Here is a 19,853-nt window from a genome sequence, read left to right as displayed (position 1 = left end):
CGCAATACACCGCTTCCCACCTACAGCTTTCTTCTTTGCTGTCTCCATTGTTCATTGAACAAATTGCAAAAGATTCACCAACACAGATGTCCAGAATACTGTGGAATTTTGCGATGAAAACAGACGACTTAATAGCTGGCCACCATGCTGTCCCAAAATGTCCTCTACAATCCGTGACGTCACGCGCAGGCGTCATCATACCGAGACGTTTTCAGTAGGATATTTTGCGCAAAATTTAAAATTGCACTTCAGTAAGCTAACCCGGCCGTATTGGCATGTGTTGCAATGTTAAGATTTCATCATTGATGTATCAAATCAAATCAAATCAACTTTATTTATAATAAACTATCAGACTGCGTGGTCGGTAGTAGTGGGTTTCAGTAGGCCTTTAAACACCACCAATTCTGTGTCTCTGGTTGATCCACAGGAAATATTCAGTTCAAGGTTCAAATTATTGCTAATAAAACAAAACTGGACTTTTGTATGGAATTTTGCCCATCTTTCAAAATTGTTATGTGAGACGAGAACACTCGTCTTTCCATTTTCTGTGCGTTTCGAAACAGTGAAAAACTAATAATATGAAGTGGCTATTATCAGCTATAAGTTTTCCAAATAAGTGTTTGATGAGTATTCCTCAACTTTCTCAGTCTTTTTGCCACTTGTGCCAGCTTTTTTGAAACGTGTTGCAGGCATCAAATTCCAAATTAGCTAATATTTGCAAAACACAACAACGGTTAACAGTTCAAAGGTTAAATATATTGTCGTTGCAGTCTATTCAATTGAATATAGGTTGAAAAGGATTTGAAAGTCATTGTATTCTGTTTTTATTTACCATTTACCCAGCGTGCCGACTTCACTGGTTTTGAGTTTTGTAGTAGCCGGCAGATTCATAATAATACATGTAATACTGACAGTATTTTGGTCATTATAAGCATTACCATAACTTATTTCCTGGGCGCAACACTACTTCTGTCAACTCAGCAAAACTAAAAGCACTTTCTGTGTTTGCTACCACTAATGACAGACTTTGTGAGACCCTTGGAGCTTGTAGCACTATTGCTAAACGTTTTTAATTAGGTTACAATGTCCATTCTCACTGGGATGCAGACTGACGGGACGTTGTATCTTTTGTCACTTGTGCTTTTCTTGGGCTGCTAAATTCAGGATAATCCTCACTCAGATAAAGCATGCTTCCTTGCAACCTTGTGGTGTTCTTATGCTGTGTTAAGAGCCATATAGTAACAAGTTGGTCGCGTGTGGATTTACAGAGTTGACCAATTCATCGGCTTGATGCCAAAACCTTCTACTAGACAGGTCAGATGCATCATTTATAACCTAGCACTAACTTCTACAAACTCAAAGGCATCACAACTGAAGCAAGCTCTGTCTTCTATATTTTATGACGGGTCTTAACCAACATTTGTAGCTCAAGCTAGCTCGTAGCTGGCTAATTGCTAGTGGTCTGAGGAGCAGTGTGATGTGTCACAACGTCACAAGTAGTTTCTCATGGAAACTTAAAATAACAATGTCGGGAAATTAAGATTTTCAGCACAATCCCATTCAAGATCAGACAAACATTACAGGGAGACAGACCAGGATCGCTGACGGGTCTGCCAACTTCCGACGCCCCTTACAAAAAAGGTGACAAACAGGTAAACGCTGGCGGTGGTGAGAAAATATAAATTCAGTCTAAGCCTGGGCCCCTGGAGAGGGGGTCCAGACTGAGGCCAAGGAGAAAAAAACATCATAGCCATAGCACACGCATGTGTGTAGGAGGGAAAGATCAAAGAACACAAAGGACATTAAAGACATTTAAAGAGTAGAGCTGATGCAACCAGCCATTTCTATGTACAGCTACAAAAGTAAAAAAAAACTACACAATAAAAAAAACATATAGACTGTAGTGGCCTCTGCTGTGTTCCATGCCATCGTCTGCTGGGGTGGGGGGGCATGGCCAGAGACAGGAGCAGACCCAACAAAGCAACCAAGAGAGCCGACTCCACCCTCGGCCGCCCACCAACTCTCGGCCAGTGTCCAATCCGCAAGGATGAGCGAGGATGCGTCTAAGGCAGGGGTCGGCAACCTTTACCACTCAAAAAGCCATTTTGACCCGTTTCACAAATTAAAGAAAACAATGGGAGCCACAAAACTCTTTTGAAATTTAAAATGAAATAACACTGCATACAAAGTTTTTTTTGGCTTTGTGCTATGTATAAACCAGGAGTCTCAGACTTGCGGCCCACGAGACGTTATTTTGAAAATATGAAAATGTAATGTTAGTGCGGCCCGCACCTTAATATGAAAATGTAATGTTAGTGCGGCCCGCGAGTTTTATATGAATGGCACTTGACAGCGTCATGCTTGCCAACCTTCCCGATTTTTCCGGGTGATTCCTGCATTTCAAGGCAGCTATTCTCTCGAATGTCTACTGATATTCACCCAAACAACACTAATAAGGGCGTGCCTTGATAGCGCTGCCTTTAGCACCTTCTACAGCCTGTACTAACAGCGTGCCAGCCATGTCACGTGCTGTATGAGGCTTCCGTAGACGCACACAAGTGACTGCAAGGCATACTTGGTCAACGGCGATACAGGTCACACTGAGGGTGGCGAAATAAACAACTTTAACACTGTTACTAATATGCGCCACAATGTGAACCCACACCAAACAAGAATGACAAACACATTTCGGGAGAACATCCGCACCGTAACACAACATAAACACAACAGAACAAATACCCAGAATCCCATGCATCCCTAACTCTTCCGGGCTACATTATACACCCCCGCTACCACCAAACCCCGCCCCCCCAACCCTTCCCCCCCACACAGTGACAGAGCTGGTCTCCATGGCCAAAAGGCTCCTGGGAGGCAGATCCAGAAGTTCACAAAAAAGCACCGCAGAAGTCACTGTTTATCATCTCGTACTAGCAGTTTTTCACTATTTAGAAAGACGCGTGTTCTTGTCTTAGTTAAGGATTGTGAACGATGGGCAAAATTCCACCCAGAAAGTGCAGTGTTCCTTCAAGTGTAAACAAGTAGCCTCGCCACTGTAAATGTGCAATGGAGGCCATCCAGTGTGGCGGTTGGCAAACCTCACTCCCTGACAACTTCAAGAGCAGTGCTGGTTACCGGGTTGATAGGCCGGGCTTTTGGCTCAGTAGTTAGCACTCTCGCCTCTCATGCAGGCCACCCAGCTTCACGTCCCGGGCGGAACAGAAAAGCAGGGATTGAACCATCCATCCATCCATCCATCTTCTTCCGCTTATCCGAGGTCGGGTCGCGGGGGCAGCAGCCTAAGCAGGGAAGCCCAGACTTCCCTCTCCCCAGCCACTTCGTCCAGCTCCTCCCGGGGGATCCCGAGGCGTTCCCAGGCCAGCCGGGAGACATAGTCTTCCCAACGTGTCCTGGGTCTTCCTCGTGGCCTCCAACCACAAATGCATAAACAAAAAACATGAATGGTTACCAACAAAAGGGAAGGTAGCAAACTAATTGCCCTGCTTTTTCTCTTTGTTCCTAATCGGTCAAGTCTGTTCTCATGAAGTATGTCTCAGCCACCGTCTCCAAAGTTGCTCATGTGGGGCTCAGTCAGTTTTCTTCAATGTTTGAGGAGCATATAGTTCTAAACGTGTGAAGTGCTGTTGTCAATTGGCACTAAATAAGTTAAATTGACTTGACTCATGTTTCTATTGGGAGAAGCTTTGTCGCTGAGTGAAAGCTACACAGGCCACTGCTATGTCTCTGATGTGCCAATTTGGCAGCACCACACTGTGACAGTATTAAAACACATTTTACATATCTACTGTTATTTACAAACATCGTTTTCATATGAGTTGGGAAATTGTGTTAGATGTAAATATAAACGGAATACAATGATTTGCAAATCATTTTCAAGCCATATTCAGTTGAATATGCTACAAAGACAACATATTTGATGTCCAAACTCATAAACATTTTTTTTTTGCAAATAATCATTAACTTTAGAATTTGATGCCAGCAACACGTGACAAAGAAGTTATTTGGAACATCCCACAGGTGAACAGGCTAATTGGGAACAGGTGGGCGCCATGATTGGGTATAAAAGTAGATTCCATGAAATGCTCAGTCATTCACAAACAAGGATAGGGCGAGGGTCACCACTTTGTCAACAAATGCGTGAGCAAATTGTTGAACAGTTTAAGAAAAACCTTTCTCAACCAGCTATTGCAAGGAATTTAGGGATTTCACCATCTACGGTCCGTAATATCATCAAAGGGTTCAGAGAATCTGGAGAAATCACTGCACGTAAGCAGCTAAGCCTGTGACCTTCCATCCCTCAGGCTGTACTGCATCAACAAGCAACATCAGTGTGTAAAGGATATCACCACATGGGCTCAGGAACACTTCAGAAACCCACTGTCAGTAACTACAGTTGGTCGCTACATCTGTAAATGCAAGTTAAAACTCTCCTATGCAAGGCGAAAACGCCGTTGGCTACGCTGGGCCTGAGCTCATCTAAGATGGACTGATACAAAGTGGAAAAGTGTTCTGTGGTCTAACGAGTCCACATTTCAAATTGTTTTTGAAAACTGTGGACTTCGTGTCCTCCAGACCAAAGAGGAAAAGAACCATCCGGATTGTTAGAGGCGCAAAGTTGAAAAGCCATCATCTGTGATGGCATGGGGGTGTATTAGTGCCCAAAACATCGGTAACTTACACATTTGTGAAGGCGCCATTAATGCTGAAAGGTACATATAGGTTTTGGAGCACCATATGTTGCCATCCAAGTAACGTTACCATGGACGCCCCTGCTTATTTCAGCAAGACAATGCCAAGCCACGTGTTACATCAACGTGGCTTCATAGTAAAAGAGTGCAGGTACTAGACTGGCCTGCCTGTAGTCTAGACCTGTCTCCCATTGAAAATGTGTGGCGCATTATGAAGCACTAAAATACCACAACGGAGACCCCCGGACTGTTGAACAACTTAAGCTGTACATCAAGCAAGAATGGGAAAGAATTCCACCTGAGAAGCTTCAAAAATGTGTCTCCTCAGTTCCCAAACGTTTATTTAGTGTTGTTAAAAGGAAAGGCCATGTAACACAGTGGTGAACATGCCCTTTCCCAACTACTTTGGCACGTGTTGCAGCAATGAAATTCTAAGTTAATTATTATTTGCAAAAAAAAAATAAAGTTTATGAGTTTGAACATCAAATATCTTGTCTTTGTAGTGCATTCAATTGAATATGGGTTGAAAATGATTTGCAAATCATTGCATTCCGTTTATATTTACATCTAACACAATTTCCCACCACACCATAATGCCAAATAGCAGATGGTTTGGTTGGAGTTTTGGGGAAAATATCAATATACTATTATCTTGCACAGGATAGCTTTTAAGTATTAATCATCTTTCCATCCTCCAGTCGTCCTTACCAAAGCTGACGAGTTACTTGAAGAAATACATGAGACCTCCACCTGCTTCCACCTATGTCACATTGTTCCTTTCTTCCAAGCTGCATCTAATGCAGGGGTGTCCAAACTTTGTTCCACTGAGGGCCACACATTGAAAAATTAAAAAAGCATGCAAGGACTATTTTGATATTTTTCATTGTCAAAACCAGTACAATATAAATTGTGACCCTTAGGGCTCCCCTCAATGTTGGTGAATGTTAAAGGTCTTGGGGATCCAAAAAGGTCTGAATCATTAAAGTGTTAAAGTGTTATATACATATATATATATATATATATATATATATATATATATATATATATATATATATATATATATATATATATATATATATATATACATATATATATATATATATATATATATATATATATATATATATATATATATATATATATATATATATATAATATATTTTCAACACTAAAATGGCCCTAGTGTGTGAATGTGAGCGTGAATGTTGTCTGTCTATCTGCGTTGGCCCTGTGATGAGGTGGCGACTTGTCCAGAGTGTACCCCGCCTTCCGCCCGAATGCAGCTGAGATAGGCTCCAGCACCCCCTGCAGCCCCAAAAGGGACAAGCGGTAGAAAATGGATGGGATGGATGAATTACATATTTTTTTACTTTGAACACTTAAATAGCTCTGGATCAATTTCAGATCTATTCATTGCCATAAAGTCTTTTTTTTCTTCAAAAACGGTATAAAATGACAAAAACAAAACGATCAATTTTGACCTAAACATTTTTTTTAAATATTTGATGTGAAGTAATTGGAGCCTAAAATAGGTCAATAATTGCTGCTGGACTCTAGAAAGAGGTTCCGCAGCCCCCGAAGCAGAACCTCCAAGTTCTGTAACAGCTTCTTCCCTCAAGCCGTAAGACTCTTGAACGCATCATAATTAAATTATCCCCTCAACTCCTCCCAAAATGGATTAACTCGCTGGAATAAAAAAACACAATATAACATACATCCATAAACGTGGACGCATGTGAAAAAATGCAATATATTTATCTGTACAGTAATCTAATTATTTATTTATATATATTTATTTATTTTATACTGTATATATATATATTATATATATTATTTATATATATTTATTTATTTATATATGCACCTTATTGCTTTTTTATCCTGCACTACCATGAGCTTATGTATCGAAATTTCATTCTTATCTGTGCTGTAAAGTTCAAATTTGAATGACAATAAAAAGGAAGTCTAAGTCTAAGTCTAAGTCTATAATTAATAACAACATTGTTTTTGATTCATTATTGTTTTTGGAAAAACAAACATTTAAGAATGAAATCAGACTCAAGGTCTCGGGGACCCAAAAGGCCTCCTCATAAAAGTGTTAAAAATAAGTCCATCATCAAAATAAATTATTTTTACTGTCAACGCTTAAACCAGGGGTCAGCAACCCAAAATGTTCAAAGAGCCATATTGGAACAAAAATACAAGAAAAAAATCTGTCTGGAGCTGCAAAAAATTAAAAGCCTTGTATAAGTGTTATAATGAAGGCAACACATAACATAAGTGTCTAAAAATAGTTTTATTAGCCTACTATCAAAGGCTGACGCAAATCTTCGTTGACAGAAATTTTGTATTTAAATTTTTATTCGACATATTTTTGCAACATTGGACATCATTAGTAAATTGGAGGCTTCTCACGGTATGCGATAACCTGTGGAAATTACTGGCTCAGAATGGCCAAAGGTAAAGATGTGTGTGTCCAAGTTAAATGAAATGGCAGGCTGTCTTCTTCTAATAGATTTATTACAATCTTTGCAAGCTGGGTAATGTTTGCTGTGGTCTGGAACAACACGGCACACAAACAACTATGAGAAATGCAGCCAATATTACATAGCGATAATGTGTCATGAGACATGCAAATATAAATTAAATACACAGAGGACATAAGTAAAATAAATTAAATGAGCTCAAATATACGTAAAAATGAGGCATAATGATGCAATATGTACAAACAGCTAGCCTAAATAGCATGTTAGCATCGATTAGCTTTCAGTCATGCAGTGACCAAATACGCCTGATTAGCACTCCAACAAGTCAATAACATCAACAAAGCTCACCTTTGTGCATTCACGCACAGCATAAAACGTTTGGTGGACAAAATGAAACAAAGAAGGAGTGGCATAAAGCACGTCTTTCTGTGGTAGCGTGGGAGAAAGTTGTACATGTAAACAAACTGTTGAATCACAGTCCACACAACGGTGAGTTCAAGGGCCGCTGAAATTAGTAGTACAAAATGATGATTTGTGTTGTGTTTGTCCTCCTACAGAAACCATATCCATCCATCCATTTTCTACCGCTTATCCCTTTCGGGGTCGCGGGGGGTGCTGGAGCCTATCTCAGCTACAATTGGGTGGAAGGCGGAGTAAACTCTGGACAAGTCGCCACCTCATCACAGGGCCAACACAGATAGACAGACAACATTCACACTCACATTCACACACTAGAGCCAATTTAGTGTTGCCAATCAACCTATCCCCAGGTGCATGTCTTTGGTGGTGGGAGGAAGCCGGCGTACATTACAACTAAAAATATATTTTCACCCCATTTTTTCCCATTTCCATAATTTTTTTTCCAATTTACATACATTTTTGAAAAAGCTCCATGCAGCCACCAGGGCGCCACATGTGGCTCTAGAGCCGCGGGTTGCTGACCCCCGGCTTAAATCTTTAGATATACTCGAAATCTAGCGTTGATTGTAGGTTAAGTCATGTTTAAGTTAAGTTCGTATTATTATTATTTTTTTTAGCAATGACAGTTTTTAAGGAAACAACTCTCTGCATGACAGCTTTGTGTTATCCATCCATCCATTTTCTACCGCTTAATCCCTTCGGGGTCGCGGGGGGGGGGCGCTGGAGCCTATCTCAGCTACAATCGGGCGGAAGGCGGGGTACACCCTGGACAAGTCGCCACCTCATCACAGGGCCAACACAGATAGACAGACAACATTCACACTCACATTCACACACCAGAGCCAATTTAGTGTTGCCAATCAACCTATCCCCAGGTGCATGTCTTTGGTGGTGGGAGGAAGCCGGAGTACATTACAACTAAAAATATATTTTCACCCCATTTTTTTCCCATTTCCATACATTTTTTTTCCATTTCCATACATTTTTGAAAAAGCTCCATGAAGCCACCAGGGCGCTGCATGTGGCTCTAGAGCCGCGGGTTGCTGACCCCCGGCTTGAACCTTTAGATATACTCGAAATCTAGCGTTGATTGTAGGTTAAGTCATGTTTAAGTTAAGTTCGTATTATTATAATTTTTTTTTAGCAATGACAGTTTTTAAGGAAAAAAACTCTCTGCATGACAGCTTTGTGTTATAATAGTCTAAATTGTAACTTTTGTTCTTTATATTACACCTTCTTGCTCTCTTATTCCACTTTTCATTGTTGTTTTTCTTAAACAGAACACCTCTGGTCTAATGGAACACGAACATGGTCATTGTTGACCCATATATCAAGAGAAAACTGAACTGATTGAAGACTTGTCCCAACAACAAAAACAACAATAACTCTTCTGTTGTACACATTCTTGTGGGATCCGGGCTACCTCTCGCATCGCTGAGCTGTCTGTGTGGGTTTGCCTTCCAAACTCCATTTTCCAACAACATACAATTATTGGAAGAGATTTATGGGAGGAAACTCAAGTGAAGCTTGCTTTCATCGACATAATGTTTCAATTATTCCAACTGAGTGAGAAAAGATATCGGGGTAATGTCCTGTAATATTCATAGCCAATGAAGACCCTATGTTGGATGAGTGGCATTTTAATCAGGCATCTGTTTAGGCAACTACATGCTCAAAGCAGCCCGGTAGGGGTCCTGGCTTGGATTACGGAAGTAAGGTTAGAGACACATAACTAACGGTAGAGAAGTTGGAGGTAGATGACCTGTTGGAATAAAAACACAACTCAAAGCCTGAAGAAATCGTCCTGCAGTTTATTCCATACATGGAAATATTACATGGTGTCAGAAGTGGGATCAACTATGCGCAAATAGAGAAAGAAATGTACGCAATACTCTTCGGCTTCAAACGTTTCCACCAATACGCCTACGGACTCCACGTCCTGGTGGAATCGGACCACAAGCCACTCGAGTCGATTCTGAAGAAGCCCCTTGCTGCAGCCCCTCCGAGGCTACAACGTATGATACTCCAGCTCCAAAAGTATAGCTTCACAATCGAACACCGTCCTGGGAAGGACATCCCGGTCGCCGACACACTCTCCAGAAAATCCCTAATCTCCCACGGCAACGACAACCTTAGTGAAGGAATGGACTGGCAGGTGCACATCGTGTACCACAGCTTGCCGGTGAGTGACCCTAAACTGAAAGAGATTGCAGCAGCTACAGAGAATGACACACAGTTCAGGCAGCTGAGCCAGGTGATACTGGACGGATGGCCGGAGAAAAGAAAACAATGTTCCCAGAGTGTGTCTGCGTTCTGGAACCACCGGGACGAGCTGTCAAAAACGAATGGAATTATTTTCAAGGGAGAGAAGATCGTCATTCCAGCCAGCCTCAGAGAGGAGATGCTATCAAAAATCCATGCTGGACATATGGGAATGGAGAAATACAGACATAGAGCCAGGGACATCATGTTCTGGCCAGGGATGAGCAAAGACATAGAGGTCATTGTGGAGCAATGCTCTGTCTGCCAAGAACGACGCCCAGCAAATGCCAAGGAACCCATGATACCACACCGGATCCCGGACCGGCCCTGGCAAGTAGTTGGAACGGATCTCTTCATGTGGAACAACCAGGACTACCTGGTAACTGTCGACTATTACAGTCGTTTCTTTGAACTAGACAAACTCACCAGCACCACGTCAACCGCAGTCATTCACAAGCTCAAGGCAAGTTTCGCCAGACACGGCATCCCAGAAACATTGGTCTCAGATAACGGCCCCCAGTATACGTCCAAGGAGTTTGAGTCCTTCACAAAGTCATGGGAGTTCAGGCACGTCACATCAAGCCCATTTTTCCCACAGAGTAATGGCCTCTCAGAGAAATCAGTACAGACCGCCAAAGCTCTCATGGACAAAGCCAAAGCTGATGGACGGGACCCATACATCAGTCTTTTAGAATATCGAAACACACCAGTCGACAATTTCAAATCACCAGCACAGTTGCTGATGAGCCGCAGGCTACGCTCCGTCCTGCCAATCACCGACCAGCAGTTGCAACCAGAGATCGTCAGTCACCAAGAGGCACATGCAACGAGAGTACAGAGACAACAACATCAAAAGAGATACTTCGACAGGTCAAGCAGGCCACTACCACCACTACACAGTGGAGAGCCCATCAGACTCCAGGAACAGGGGCACTGGAAGCCAGCAGTGGTCGTGCAGCCTGCTAACACCGAACGATCATATATCATCCGCACTCCAGAGGGACAGGTGTATCGCCGTAACCAGAGACACCTCCGAAGCACCAAGGTACACCACTCTCACCCACCTGAACCGACCCCATACTCACCTGACGACAACACACCGGAAGAAAACCACGCACCTTTCACACGCACAAGCGAAGCAATGGACTTGCCTGCTTCGCATGCACCAGAACTGCCATCTGATTCGGAAGCAGAGGCTTCATACCGCACCAGGTCAGGCAGAGAGGTAAAGCCTCGAGCCATTTTGGACCTATGAATTGTAAAGGGTGTACGCCGAACGCTGCCCTGAAAAAAAAAAAAGAAAAGAAAAAACGAATGTAACCTTATATGTGTAAACTGAAACCGGCATATTTATCGGTGATTCTGATTATTGTTGTGAATTTACAGTCAAGACTTTTCACAAATGTGTTTGATATTTTCTATTACAGTGCAATGCATACTGCATATGGGTTCACTACTGCGCTAAAATGTTAAATGATGCATTCTGGTATTGAGACATGTTAGGCCGATACCTGTGTAAGTTCTACAATACGTTCCAGTCTTTTTATAGTACCGTTTTGCACTAACCAGGTACCTCACACAGAATCTGTCTATTGTGCCATGTTTATTCATTTAATATTTGTTCCCAGTTTACTAACCTGATATGATGCTATTTTATGCATACATGGTACAGGCAGCACTTTACTATTTTGTTTTGTTTGTTTCCATAAAAAGGGGGATGTAATATTCATAGCCAATGAAGACCCTATGTTGGATGAGTGGCATTTTAATCAGGCATCTGTTTAGGCAACTACATGCTCAAAGCAGCCCGGTAGGGGTCCTGGCTTGGATTACGGAAGTAAGGTTAGAGACACATAACTAACGGTAGAGAAGTTGGAGGTAGATGACCTGTTGGAATAAAAACACAACTCAAAGCCTGAAGAAATCGTCCTGCAGTTTATTCCATACATGGAAATATTACATGTCCCATTTACCATTACATAGAGACCTTTCATACATCTGAAGCATGAAGTTATCTTATATATCTTTGATCAGTACGTTATTTGCTTTTTTAGACAGAATTCCAATAAAACAGAAGTCTACATAAACTACTTTGAGACACATCCTCTCATTACCAGTTGTTTTTATATCGCAAGTTTGATGCTCCTATTTGTTTGTTGCAGGTTTACACAAGCAATTTCCATGAAAGGTTGTGCAGAGGTGTCACGTCCAAAGAAAAAAAAAACATCCAATGTAAACCAGAGTGACAATATAAACACAGTAATTTGTTTTGCTGTCACAATGAAGTGGTAATAATAATAATACTAATACTAATAGTAAAGGAGATTTCAAGTTCTGGACTTTTTTCACTTTCCGTTGTCAAAGTTAACGCGATAATTACGAGAATTTTCTGAATGTGGATTAACGTTATTGACCCTCGGCCCGTTCCGTAGCTTAGGGAAATGTGTAATGGTGTCCAGTTACTTTTGAGCCACTAGCTCGAAAATAGCTAGCAGAACTGCACAAAGAAAGGGAGACCTTATGGAAATCTCCGATCTAAAGCCATGGCAAGTCGTTCTCCGGACAAGACGAGACAATTTTACCTTCAATCACAGTGAGATGACAACTTTGGAGCGAACGCTTCTGCCGCACATTGCTGCTTGTAGAAAGGAGGAGCTTCACATCCATGTTTGGATTACAGTTAAGTGCATTTATAACATAAAATGTAGATTGTTACTTGAACCGCTTTAGTACAATGAAATACAAGCTCAGCAAAAACAAAGACGGTAGAGAGGATGTCTAAAGTCACTTATCAGAGATTTTTGTCAAAACATGTCTAGTCTTTTCTCATACCAATCACACACGTCCGGTTGGCAGCTTCACAATAATAGTGCTATGCTTCACATCCGGTCTAACCAACAAAACAACGAAAAATCTTCTGACAATAAGATCATGCTATTTTGTTATTCTGTGATATTCCTACCTAAATAAATGTTTTCTGCCAGATTAAATTTGAGTGTATTGTTTTGAGTTTGAGTTTGAGTTTATTTCGAACATGCAAGTATACAACATGATACATCACAATCTCCAGTTTCTCTTTTCAACATGTTCGAAAAGGAGTAGGAAGAAGCAGAGCTTATTTAATCCTACCCCTTTTCTTTTACATAACAGTTGCTAAAACTTTTGTTCACTTCCTGTTCTCAATTTATTCACAATATACTCCATAAGTAATCACAATAAAAATAAGTAAATAAATAATAATTGGTGAAGTAAGTTACATTTCATATGTTGAGATAAGTAAGATTATTTTGTGAGTGAAAGAATGAACGAATGGATGAGTTAAATAAATTCAGAATGTTTATCATGTTTATCATTCTTCTTTGTACTTTGTAAACACTTTAAGTTTGAAGAGTTTCTTGAAGTGGATCATATTAGTACATTGTTTGATTGCTTTGCTTAATCCATTCCATAATTTAATTCCACATACTGATATACTGAAGGTCTTAAGTGTTGTACGTGCATACATCCATCCATTTTCTACCGCTTTTTCCCTTTGGGGTTGCGGGGGGCGCTGCATACAAATGTTTTAAATTACATTTCTCTCCAAGATTATATTTCTCCTCTTTTTTTGAGAAGAATTGTTGTATATTCTTGGGTAGCAGGTTATAGTTTGCTTTGTGTATAATTTTAGCTGTTTGCAAATTCACTATGTCGTAGAATTTCAGTATCTTTGATTCAATAAATAAAGGATTTGTGTGTTCTCTATATTCAACATTATGTATTATTCTAACTGATCTTTTTTGTAACACCGTTAATGAATGATTGTACTTTTGTAATTATTTCCCCATATTTCTGCACAGTAACTCAGATATGGTAACACTAGTGAGCAGTAAAGAATATGAAGTGATTTTTTGTCTAGAACATGTTTTGCTTTATTCATTATTGACGTGTTTCTTGCTACTTTATGTTGTATATTTTTTACGTGAGATTTCCAGTTCAATTTATCATCAATCATTATACCTAGAAATTTGGTTTCATTTACTCTTTCAATTTCTATTCCGTCTATTTGTATTTGTGTTTGACTTTCTCTTCTACTGTTACCAAATAGCATTATTTTAGTTTTACTGAGATTCAACGATAGTCTGTTTTTGTCAAACCATCTTTTTAATTTGTTCATTTCTTCTGTTATTATTTGTAGTATCTTCTGTGTGTTCTCTCCTGAACAAAACGCTGTTGTATCATCCGCAAATAATACTAACTTTAAATCTTTTGTAACTTTACAAATGTCATTTATATATAGATTGAATAATTTAGGTCCTAGTATTGATCCCTGAGGTACACCACAGGATATATTTAGCGTTGTAGACGTGTGTTCGCCTAGCTTCACGTATTGTTTCCTGTTCATTAGATAACTTCTTATCCAGTTTAAGACTAACCCTCTGATGCCATATCGTTCTAGTTTTTTGATTAAAATATAGTGATTAATTGTGTCAAATGCTTTAGTTAGATCCATAAAAACTGCTGCCGCACATTTTTTATTATTATAGCATTGGTAATTTCTTCTGTAATTTCAATTAAAGCCATCAAAGTTGAAACATTAGCTCTGTATCCATATTGATTTTCTTCGAGTATTCTATTTTTATTTATGAAACTCTCTAATCTGTTATTGAACAGTTTTTCAATGATTTTAGAAAATTGTGGAAGTAAGGAAACAGGTCTATAGTTTGTAAATTGATGTTTGTCGCCAGTCTTGTAAATTGGTGCAACTTTAGCTATTTTCATTTTGTTTGGAAATGTACCTGTTTGAAATGATAGGTTACTAATATACATTAATGGTCCTGAGATCTCTTCAATAACCTTTTTTATCGTTTCCATATCAATTTCGTTACAATCAGTTGAAGTCTTAGATTTACATTTTTTCACGATTGTAACTATTTCCTCCTGTGTCACATTACTGAGGAACATGGAGTTGGGATTTCGCTCTATGGTATCATTATAGTCCTCAATTGAAACTGGGTCTGGAATCCTTTCTTCCAATTTTGGTCCAATATTTACAAAATAATTATTGAAGCTTTCAACTACTTCTTTTATGTTGTCATTTTTTTTAATTTCCGTCTAAGAAGTATTGAGGGTAGTCCCTCTTAGTGCCATTTTTAATAATGCTATATTTATTATTGTTTTGGCAGCGGCAATATGACATATGATTTCTTTGCAATGCCAACAACAATAAACAAGCGTTAATCAGTGCCCTGCAGTTCTTTCGATGCCACAAATCACATAACTATTTATATTGCATATCTTACATTTCCAGGAAAATTCAACCACTCACTCGACATGAGAGGAAATGTTCCGCTGCCTTTGTGTGTTCATCAAGCAGTGATTCCACAGCGTCAGCACAATAATCATACATCATAAGCCAAGGCTTCCATAGCTGCTGTGAGAATGGAAAAGGCGTAAGAATAAAAAAAACACACTTAATGTCAAGTTTCCATTCATAGAAAGCCAAAAACATGACTGCAGGTTTTACTTACTGGGTTGTAGGAAACTATTTTTCTTTTCTTTTCAGTGTTAATTGACCTTAATAAATGCCACTTCCTTTTGTGATAGTTATTTGTGGATTAATACAAGAAATAAGAATAATTAATTGTGCTGTAATATTTATATTTTAATTAACTGGTCAATAATCGATACGATGGAAGCAACAAGTGTCTTGAGCTAAGTGATAATTACCTTTTTTGGATGTGCATGAAAACCTAAGCACCTCATTTATTATGGCAACAAGCTATTGTTTGTTTAACAACTCAGTGCCCTTGTAATAATAAAATGCAAAGACATCCAGTTAACGACACTGAATAAAAATATAAACGCAACACATTTGTTTTTGTTCATATTTTTCATGAGTTGAATTCAAACATCTAAAACTATTACTTTATACACAAAATACCTTTTTCTCTCAAATATTGTTCACAAATCTATCTAAATCTGTGTTAGTGAGCATTTCTTATTTGCCAAGATAATTGATTCCACCTCACAGGTGTGGCATATTAAGATACTGATTAAACAGCATGATTATTGCACAAGTGTGCCTGAGGTTGCCCACAATGAAAGGCCACCCTGAAATGTGCAGTTTTATCAGACATCACAATGACACAGATGGTGCAAGTTTTGAAGTAGTGTGCAGTTAACATGCTGACTGCAGGAATGTCCACCAGAGCTGTTGTCCGTGAATCGAATGTTCACTTCTCTACCATAAGCCGTCTCCAAAAGCGTTTTAGAGGATTTGGCAGTACGTCTAACAAGCCTCACAACCGCAGACCACGTGTAATCACACCAGCCCAGGACCTCCACATCCAGCAGGTGCACCTCCATGATCGCCTGAGACCAGCCACCCGGACAGCTGCTGCAACAATTGTTTTGCATAACCAAATAATTTCTGCACAAACTGTGAGAAACCGAATCCCGGTCTTCACTTTTCAGGGCAGTTGACGGACAACATGCGTGGCATCGTGTGGGATAGAGGTTTGCTGATGTTAACGTTGTCAATTGAGTGGCCCATGGTGTAGGGTGGGGTTATGGTATGGGCAGGTGTATGTTATGGATAACGAACGCAAGTGCATTTTATTGATGGCATTTTGAATGCAAGGAGATACCGTGACGAGATCCTGAGGGCCATTGTTGTGCCATTCATCCCGAGACCATCACCTCATGTTACAGCATGACAATGCACGGCCCCATGTTGCAAGGATCTATATCAATCAATCAATCAATCAATGTTTATTTATATAGCCCTAAATCACAAAAGTCTCAAAGGGCTGTACAAGCCACAACGACATCCTCGGTACAGAGCCCACATAAGGGACGTCGATGTGAATGACTATGAGAAACCGCATATGTGGGTAACCCCCCCTCTTTAGGGGAGACCAAAAGCAATGGATGTCGAGTGACATAATAATGTGAAAGAACAGTCCCCAGTGGATCCAACACAGTAGTGAGAGTCCAGTCCACAGTGGGGCCAGCAGGATACCAGCAGGAGACCATCCCGAGCGGAGACGGGTCAGCAGCGCAGAGATGTCCCCAACCGATGCACAGGCGAGCGGTCCACCCCGGGTCCCAACTCTGGACAGCCAGCACTTCATCCATGGTCACCGGAACCGGAATAACCCGGCGAGGAGGCAGAGGAGAAAAGAAAAGAAACAGCAGATCAACTGGTCTAAAAGGGAGGTCTATTTAAAGGCTAGAGTATACAAATGAGTTTTAATATGGGACTTAAATGTTTCTACTGAGGTAGCATCTCTAACTGTTACCGGGAGGGCATTCCAGAGTACTGGAGCCCGAATGGAAAACGCTCTATAGCCCGCAGACTTTTTATGGGCTCTGGGAATCACTAATAAGCCGGAGTTCTTTGAACGCAGATTTCTTGCCGGGACATATGGTACAATACAATTGGCAAAATTGGCTGGAACTAGACCGTGTAGTATTTTATACGTAAGTAGTAAAACCTTAAAGTCGCATCTTAAGTGCACAGGAAGCCAGTGCAGGTGAGCCAGTATAGGCGTAATATGATCAAACTTTCTTGTTCTTGTCAAAAGTCTAGCCGCCGCATTTTGTACCAATTGTAATCTTTTAATGCTAGACATAGGGAGACCCAAAAATAATACGTTACAGTAATCGAGACGAGACGTAACGAACGCATGAATAATGATCTCAGCGTCGCTAGTGGACAAAATGGAACGAATTTTAGCGATATTACGGAGATGAAAGAAGGCCGTTTTAGTAACACTCTTAATGTGTGATTCAAACGAGAGAGTTGGGTCGAAGATAATACCCAGATTCTTTACCGAGTCACTTTGTGTAATTGTTTGGTTGTCAAATGTTAAGGTGTATTTTAAATAGGTGTCGGTGTTGAGCAGGACCGATAATCAGCATTTCCGTTTTCTTAGTGTTGAGTTGCAAAAAGTTAGTGGACATCCATTGCTTAATTTCATTAAGACACACCTCCAGCTGACTACAATCCGGCGTGTTGGTCAGCTTTAGGGGCATGTAGAGTTGGCTGTCATCAGCATAACAATGAAAGCTAACACCGTATTTGCGTATGATGTCGCCGAGCGGCAGCATGTAAATACTAAAGAGTGCAGGGCCAAGAACCGAACCCTGGGGGACTCCGCACGTTACCTTAACATAGTCCGAGGTCACATTATTATGCATCCTATCAGTAAGACAAGAGTTAAACCACGACAAGGCTAAGTCTGCATTACGAATACGTGTTTTGATACGCTCTAATAAAATATTATGATCCACAATTCCTGGAAGCTGAAAACATCCCAGTTTTTGCATGGCCAGCATACTCACCGGACATTGAGCATGTTTTTGGATGCTGTGTATCGGCGTATACGACAGCGTGTTCCAGTTCCTGCCAACATCTAGCAACTTGGCACAGTCATTGAAGAGGAGTGGACCAACATTCCCCAGGCCACAATCAACAACCTTATCCATTTTATTCAAAAGAGATGTGTTGCACTGTGTGAGGAAAATGGTGATCACACCAGATACTGACTGCTTTTCTGACCCCTCCAGACCCCCAATAAAGCAAAACTACACATTTCAGAGTGGCCTTTTATTGTGGGCAGCCTAAGGCACTTGTGCAATAATCATGCTGTTTAATCAGCATCTTGATAAGCCACACCTGTGAGGTGGGATGGATTTTTTTTGGCAAAGAAGAAACGCCCACTAACACAGATTTAGACAGATTTGTGAACAATATTTGAGAGGAATAAGTCTTTTGTGTATATTGTAAAAAGTTTTAGATCTTTGAGTTCAACTCATGAAAAATGGTAGCAAAAACAAAAGTTTATTATTTTGTTCCGGGTAGTATTGATAGTGCTTGTTGCACTCGTGCCTTTTCATGGATGAAGCAGAACTAGTCAAACAAGGCTATCTTTTACTTTAATTTCCTAGGTTAAAGCAGTAGAAATAACATATTGCAGCAGAGAGTAGGATGGAACGTAGCTGGTGAAGGAGAACCCTTGTTTCATTGCTAAAGTCTGGGCAAAAACTATTAACCAATCAATAGGTTAAGCAGAGCTAAGACTGCCACTGAAGTCCCGTTGGTGCTTCAGTTGGGATCAATATTTTGACACTGGTGGTAACATTGGATTTTTAACTGCCCTGCACTGAGCGTGTAATGAAAGCAGCAGGGTATATTTTCAGTCCATCCTTACCTCATCTGACATTTAACAGTGATACTTAAGGACCGGGGGTGGTGAAATTTATGGTTGATTACTTTTTTTTTTTTTAACAATTTTTGTTTGTAATTTCACCTTAATTTATATATTTAATTTTTTACGAATTTGAACTATTTAAATACACTATAATTAATCCCACACACTGGAGTGAACAGATAAATGGCTTGTTACTGACAGTTTGGGTTTTTCTCCGTTTGTGTTTATTTCCTGTCAGCGCTCTTATTTTGGTTCCATTTCCTGCATTTCTCCCTGAGCGCTCGTTTCTCTCACCTGTGCCTGATTGGCAGCCTGGCACGCCTGGTTGCAATTGCCAATCAGGCTACTATTTATGCCTGCCTCGCCTTCCAGTCAGGGTTCGATGATTGTATCCTGTAACCTGTTATCCTGGTTCCTGTTTTCCCTGCATGTGCACTCACCAGTTGCACTATTTGTTTTTTGATATTAAAGTCATGTTTTCCTGCGCTATGCCTGCCATCACTGCATCTTGGGGTTCAAGACACCGTTAACAAGAGATTTACTCCAGAAACAGAGTAATTTGCGGCTTCTCGACTTCTAGGAACGCGTAGGAACTCAACTCAATCATCAATCAATCACAATTTATTTAAATAGTCTTTAATAACAAGTGCCGCAAAGGGCTTCACAGTCCTCAACGACGTCCCCTGATATAAACACACATCTGGCAAGGAATATTTAAAAGAAACCTTGGGAAAAGGCCGCAAATGTGAGGATCCCCTTCCTGAATGACCGGCTGCTATGGA

This window comes from Nerophis lumbriciformis, linkage group LG12 (assembly GCF_033978685.3).
Source record: "Nerophis lumbriciformis linkage group LG12, RoL_Nlum_v2.1, whole genome shotgun sequence".
Lineage (NCBI taxonomy): Eukaryota > Metazoa > Chordata > Actinopteri > Syngnathiformes > Syngnathidae > Nerophis > Nerophis lumbriciformis.
Note: the sequence above shows the minus strand (reverse complement) of the source record.